Below are 7,515 nucleotides of genomic sequence, written 5' to 3' on the forward strand. Positions count from 1 at the left end.
AAAGCTACGCTCACAGAATCCTCTGATAAAACAGACCCAAACCCAAGAGAAGTTATTGTGGAAGATATATCAGATGTTCAGCCCACAAAAAATCAGACATTTACAGGTCCTCCCACAAAAGCAAATTCAAACAGTGTTCCTGAAAATATTTCTAAAAAAGAGGTACTTCAAAACAACATTCAAAATCAAGAGAAGATCATTGAAGATCCAGCTGAAAAAGAAAAGTTTGTTGTCCACAACACAAAGCTGCAGACAGAAAAACCCTTTAATTTAGAAACAGAAATTGGCAAGCTGAAAATAGCTATTCCTCTTTCTGAATTGGCCAAACATGAAGTATATAGACAGCAAATCAATAGGTCCCTCCAAATACCAGACAATAGGGATGCTGTAAATGTTTTAGATGATCAACCTGAATTACTTTTTGGTCCTGAAGTTAATGGAAAGACAGCAAATGGAGGAGTTCCACCTTTTTATGTCAGTTTAAACATTCATGACAAAGTGTTACACAATGCAATGTTTGATTCAGGAGCTTCCCATAACCTAATGCCTAAATCCGTGATGGAAAAACTAGACCTAGACATCACAAGACCCTACAAAGATTTGTTCTCATTTGATTCCAGCCAGGTCAGGTGTCTAGGACTAATCAAAGACCTTTGTGTATCCTTAGTCCAATACCCAACCAAAACAATTCTGATGGATGTGGTGGTAGCTGATATTCCACCCAAGTACGGTATGCTTTTATCAAGATCATGGGGTGCAAAACTCCAAGGATCTTTGCAATTAGACATGTCCTATGCCACCATTTCAGTCTTTGGACAGCCAAAGAGATTGTACCATGAAACATTGATGAAATATGTGGTGAGTAGTCAAGAAAAGCCCCAAAACTTCCCCATCTATTCAATACATTCTGATATGGACTCATTCATTTTATATAATGCTGACATGTGCCCCAAAACTGATGCTAAACTCCTGATAATAGCACAACCAGGAAGCATGAATGAACAATCTGCTGATCCAGATCAAAAAATTGTCAATATGACCAATGCAATAAAGAAAAATGACATATCATATGACTTACAAGAACCCAATCTGCCCACTAAACAAATTTCCAAAACTCTCAATGCAAGTCATAACCAAGAAATCTTATGGTACTTAGAGTTTGATGGCTCAGTAAACAAATTAGGAGCAGGGGCAGGGGTTTGGATACACAACATGAAAAATGACCATGCTGAAGGTCATGCATATAGATTAAACTTCAGATGCACAAACAATATGGCCGAGTATGAAGCCCTTTTGCTAGGACTCAAGCTGATCAGAGGACTAGGTGCAACAAAAATTTCAATACTAGGGGATTCTGATCTGATCATACAGCAGATAAAGGGAAATTTTGTTACTAATGATCTTAGGCTAAGGGCTTACAGAGGGGCAGCCATTGAAATACTTAACACTTTCTTCGAATCTCAGATAACCAAAATCCCCAGAAAGCACAATTTACATGCACATAGCTTGGCAACTTTTGCCAGCACTTGCAAGCTTCCTTTTGAGCCCAATCACTATTTCACTACCGAAATCAAACATAGACCTGCTGTCCCTGATAATATAAAAAATTGGTAGATCTTTGAAAATGACACACAGATAAATAACTTCCTGACTCTGAAGGAAGAATTCTCTAACATCAACATTGATACCAGCACTGTAGATCACCAACAACGGACAGACAAAATTGAGCAAAATATATCAGCTGAGAGAGAAAATCTGATCTTGCACCCAACCATTTTTGATGTCAAAAATATACGAGAACTGAAGCAAACAGATTGTGATGAAATAGCTGAGGCAGAAGCTGAAGTAATTGATCTAAAAGATAATTTTCTGCCTATAGGTTTAACCCCTTTGGAGGATCTATTCGATTCAAATGACATCTCAAGGAAGCCAAAAATGCAACCACTGAATGCTGAAATTGAGGACTGCAACATTGGAACCTCAGAAAATCCCAAAATGGTAAAACTCTCCAAAGCATTGCCTGCTGATCAGAAATTGAAATACATTGACTTGTTTAAGGAATTCCAAGATGTGTTTGCCTGGAGTTATGAGGACCTCAAATCTTATGATACCTCAGTCATCCAACATACTATACCCTTGAAAGAGAATCAAAAGCCTTTTAAACAGAAGCTTAGAAGAGTGAATCCTGTCCTTATCCCTCTGATTGAAAAAAAAGTTAAACAAATGTATGAGGCAGGAACCATTGCTCCAATTAGGTTCTCAGAGTGGATTTCAAATTTAGTTCCTACTAGGAAGAGAACGGGAGAGATAAGACTGTGTGTTGACTTAAGAAATTTGAACAAAGTCTCTCTCAAAGACCATTACCCCTTACCAAAAATGGACCATATCCTGCAAAGTGTAGTAGGAGCCTCTAGGATCTCATTGTTAGATGGATTCTCGGGATTCAATCAGATTTTAGTACACCCGGATGACCAAGACAAAACTGCCTTTACAACACCATGGGGAACCTTCAAATATGTGAAAATGCCTTTTGGAATCAAAAATGCAGGGGCCACCTTTCAAAGAGCAATGGACATAGCCTTTTCCAAAGAAATCCATGATTTCCTAGTCATATACCTTGATGATCTTACTGCCTTCTCAAAATCAGACCAAGAACATTTAGAACATCTCAGACAAGTGTTCATAATTTGCAGAAAATATGGCATATCATTGAACCCAAAGAAATCACTGTTTGGCCTAGAGGAAGGCAAGATCCTAGGTCACATCATCTCAAAAGATGGCATTAGGATCGACCTAGACAGAATTCAAGCTATCCTTCAAGTGCCTCATCCAAGAAACATCAAAGAACTACAAGCTTTCCTAGGGAAGATTAACTTCTTGAGAAGATTCATTCCTAATTTGGCCGAGCTCACAAGACTGTTAAACAATATGCTGAAGAAAGATTCTAAAGTAAAATGGACCATGGAAGCCAAACAAGCCTTTGAGGATATCAAAAGAGCTTTGACAAATACACGAGTCCTCACAAGTCCTAGGTTTGATAGAGATTTCATCATTTTTTCCTTTGCATCTGAGCATACAATTGCTGCTGTCCTATTGCAAAAAGATGATCAAGGGTGTGAGAAGCCCATTGCTTTCTTCAACAAAGCTCTTAGAGATGCCCCACTCAAATACCAAATCATGGAAAAGTAAGCTTATGCCCTTGTAAAGGCCATCAAGGATTTCAGAATTTACATTTTATACTCTCATGTGATTGCCTATGTCCCAAATGTTGTGGTTAAGGACATTTTAACTCAAGAAGGAATTGAGGGCAAGAGGGGCAAATGGATAGCCAATATTTTAGAGTATGATATTGAAATCAAGCCTACAAAACTGATAAAAGGACAAGGGCTAGCCAAACTAATGACTGAAACCAATTTCCAAGCCCTTGACATCAATGAACTGGACAACGAAGAGGAGATGGCGACTCCACAGATCAATCAAGCCTTTTTACAATCACCCTGGTATGCTGACATATGTTTTGTATTATTAAACCTGCAAGCTCCTCCAGGGTTGTCCAGAACTAAAAAGAGATTCTTGAAAATGAAGGCATCAAAGTTTTGCATTATAGACAATGTTTTGTTTTGGAAAAATCATGAAGGAATTTTACTTAATTGCCTAACATTGGATGAAACTGACAATGTCCTCAAGGAATTTCATGCAGGTGACTGTGGAGGACACTTATACTGGAAATCAACAGCTGATAAAATCCTAAGGGCTGGATTTTATTGGCCCTCCCTGTTTGTTGATGTGAAAAAGTTTGTAATCTCCTGCCATAAATGCCAGATCTTTGAAGGCAAGAGAAAGTTGTTACCATTACCACTCAAACCTATTTCAACTGAAAGACCTTTTCAACAATAGGGTTTAGACTTCATTGGTGAAATTCACCCCTCCTCTTCTGGCCAACATAGGTGGATTTTGACTGCCACAGACTACTTTACCAAATGGATAGAAGCCATCCCTTGTAGGCAAGCTAATGATTCAATCATCATCCAAGTTTTAGAAACCAAAATCTTGTCCAGATTTGGCTGTCCAGATAAAATTATTACAGACAATGCTGCTACTTTCAAATCCAAAAAAATGATCAACTTTTGCCACAAATACCACATGACCTTGGGCCATTCCACAGCCTATTACCCTCAAGGCAATGGCCTAGCTGAGTCCTCCAACAAAAGCCTCATCAACATCATCAAAAAGGTCTTGGAGGAGAACAAAAAGAATTGGCATAAGAAGCTAGTAAATGCACTAAGGGCAGACAGGTTGACCACTAAAAGATCTATTTGTACAAGTCCCTATGAATTGGTTTATGGAATGGAGGCAAGATTTCCTTCATCTTTGGGAATCTCTGTGATCAAGTTGCTACAAGAAATACAAGCAGAACATAATGATATTCAAAGAAGGATCAATCAAACTATTCACTTGCAGCAGACAAGAGAAGATGTATATCAGAGAACCCAGGTTCTGCAAGATAAACTCAAGAAGATCTTTGATAAAAGAACAAAAGCTGAAGATTTCTTCATAGGAAATAAAGTGCTGAGATGGGATTCTAGAAGAGAGGACAAAGGGAAACATGGCAAGTTTGATTTCCTATGGAAGGGACCTTATATTATTCAAGCTGTACAAGGTAATAACACTTATTTTTTGAAGAGTTTGGATGGCACAAATACTGAAGAAGGCCCAGTCAATGGGAGAATGCTCAAACATTATTTTGACCCCCTTTGATGAACACAACGCAGCCATATACTGTACATAAATATTTGTATTTCCAGCATTTTTATTTACAACAGTTTGATAAGGAATCAAGTGCAGCAAATTTTGAAGAAAAATCAGGAGACTGCACCATTTTGGATATATATTTTTTGAGTCTATCATAAGAAATCAAGAAAATCACTTGGGAAGTATGAAGATGATAATAAACACTCAAAGGAACTAGCAAGAAGCAGGGCTGTAATTTCACAGCAGATCAGCTCAAAGGGTACTACGTAAAGGTTACAAAGATTCAGTGTATTGGTCTCCAAGACAAGGAAGTTTCAGACTGCAGCAAAAGCTGAAAAATAAGGCAATCTGACCTGCTATTCTTGGCCTTTCACAAGAAAAGGCCATCCCCAAGTGGAGCCACTGTTAGGTTCCTATACCAATAGGTTTCATTTTTCATGATTGACCTGGGAAGTGCCAAATATGTTCATCTTTGATGTTGCAAAGGTTCCATATTTTGTGAAAAGAAAAAAGAAAGTTAAAAAATGTAAAGAGGGTATGCCCTAAAAGAATAATCAAAGGGAAAAAAGAGTAAATTGGTCATAAAGAAAAATAAAAATGAACCCCAAAGAATAACCAGGAAATTGGCTAGCCAAAATGCCACTGCTAGCTTGATGGATGACCCAACAGTTCAATCTGGACCATGCCATGTTTTAAATTGCTTGTTCTAGACTAGAATGAATATATGTCCAGACAGTTCAAGCTTGGCAGATGAGTAGATAAGCAGAGAAGTGAAGGAGCCCAACTGCTTAATCTAGGCCCTTGGAAAAAATAAGGGTAGATTTAGATAGGAGGACAGTCAAAAGAAAAGAGGACAATCAGGGTTTGCTAGTTCAAATGCACCCAATCAAATGGAAGAGAAAATGCTAGGTATATTAGGTTGGGTAGGTACTTGAGGTTGCAGAAGCAGGTGGGTGCTCACTATTGACTTGTCAAGAGAGACTCATATCAGCAGTGACATAAGCACTAAGGCAATTTTGAACTGTGGAACAATGGATGCATGACTAACCTCCCCTCTCCTCCCTCACAACAAGCACTCACTAACATCCCTTGAAGAGATTGAGATCTGCTCAAAACTCTTAAACTTCACGCCATTTCCATGAAAAATTTAAGTAAAACTTTTGGTTTGCTTAAAGGCTCAAAGCCACATTTCTTATGTAAAATCATCATTTTAATCTCCTCTCATGCCTAAGTTCACTCAATAAACTTAGCATTCATTCATACAAATTCAATCCATAAAGTCATATTAACTTCTAACTCTATTATTTAACTCCCTAAATCATTTTCCCTACCCCTAGTTCTACAAAAATTATATAAAACCCCAAAAAATATTAAAAAGTCCCACCCCATGGCACTATAGCCATATAATGCAGTCTTGGGAAATATCTAGTCCATTTGGGGCCTTGGTATTAGCCCTTCCGCGTCCAAACACCTGGGAGTAATTTAACATTTGGTTAAATTATTTAACCTCGCCTAAACCCTCCATAAACCTTACCACACTACCCTCCATGATTTTATATTTTGGAATTAATTTAATCTTTGGTTAAATTAATAACCATGTCTCAAACCACATAATCGGGAACCCATTAACCTAAAGTTTTAACCCCACCCTGCGACATATTATAACATTAAATACGGGTGGGTCCCCGCGCCGTATCGCGCCAACATCTAACCATTCCGTCAACCGTCGATTTGGGTCCGGCAGATCCGACGGCCCAGGTTGATTTCGGAGCGCCCCCGACGTACGGGAGTTAGCGTCCGATAGCACGGCGGTTTTGCCGTCGTACAAAAGACGCGTGTCCTGTTTTCATTGCATCAGGCCTCCTCTGACACTTACCGCCCCCGTACAGAAGGCGGTCCGATAAAACCATTTACCGCCTTCTGTCTTGGCGCCACGTCCCCGTGACGTCACCTCTGCGTCAACCTGCTGCTGCTCCGTGTCACCGCCACCTCATCTGCCTGCGTCCCCACCCTGCCACCGTGTCCTGTGCCACGTCATCGCCCGAGTCAGCTGCCACGTCACCTTGCCGTACCCGGGACCCGCCGATGACGTCATGCTGACGTCATCGCAGAAAAGCGCCAAAAGCGCCAAATATGCCAAAATTTTCATAAAAACACGCGTTTCGACCGTTTTAAGTCATTTTCATTGGACAATTTGGAAGCTCTGTGCATGCTGTTTTACGTTGTTTGTCCGCCCAAGTGCAAATTCGATCATCCGAGCCGCTGCCGCCTGCAAATTCGCTGCCATTGTTCTCCATTACACCAGCTCAGTTGCCCTCGGTGCCATTAAAACCAGGTATTTGCCGAATTTCACCTGTTTACCCCTGTTCTTGCCATTTTCTTCAGTTCACTTGTTTGAATACCTGCAAATTGCCAAATTTAAGACTCTGCAACACCTGAATTCTGCCCAAAATTTACTGAGTAACCCCCTGTTCAAAAGAAATCCTGCAAACCAGCGACCATTTGCAAAATTCACCGTCAAAAAATCATTTCTAAATTGAGTGTTGCCGACAAAATTTTCGTATTGCCTGTGCATTGTCCCTTTGCTACATTCTACTGCAAAAAACTTCAGTCATTGGGCTAAAATAATCCCTCTTTCCCTTTGCAGTTTTCCCACAGTCTTTTAATCCCTGTGAATTCATCAAAGAAAAGAAAAGCCTTTCAAAACTCTGCAAATTGACCTCTTTTATGATAGCCACAGACCTTGAAGGTTATTGCCTCATT

At 39.6% G+C, this 7,515-nt stretch overlaps 1 pseudogene; it reads right to left on the reverse strand.

Moving 5' to 3' along the window:
• The window catches only part of LOC149184072 (neutral/alkaline invertase 1, mitochondrial pseudogene), a 31,411-nt pseudogene extending 24,362 nt beyond the window's left edge, over positions 1-7,049 (reverse strand).
• Positions 7,050-7,515: the final 466 nt, after the last annotated feature.

Source organism: Pinus tabuliformis, chromosome 3_2 (genome assembly GCF_031772625.1).
Source record: "Pinus tabuliformis cultivar Carrire ecotype Pingquan chromosome 3_2, CPIR1, whole genome shotgun sequence".
NCBI classification, from domain to species: Eukaryota; Viridiplantae; Streptophyta; class Pinopsida; order Pinales; family Pinaceae; genus Pinus; species Pinus tabuliformis.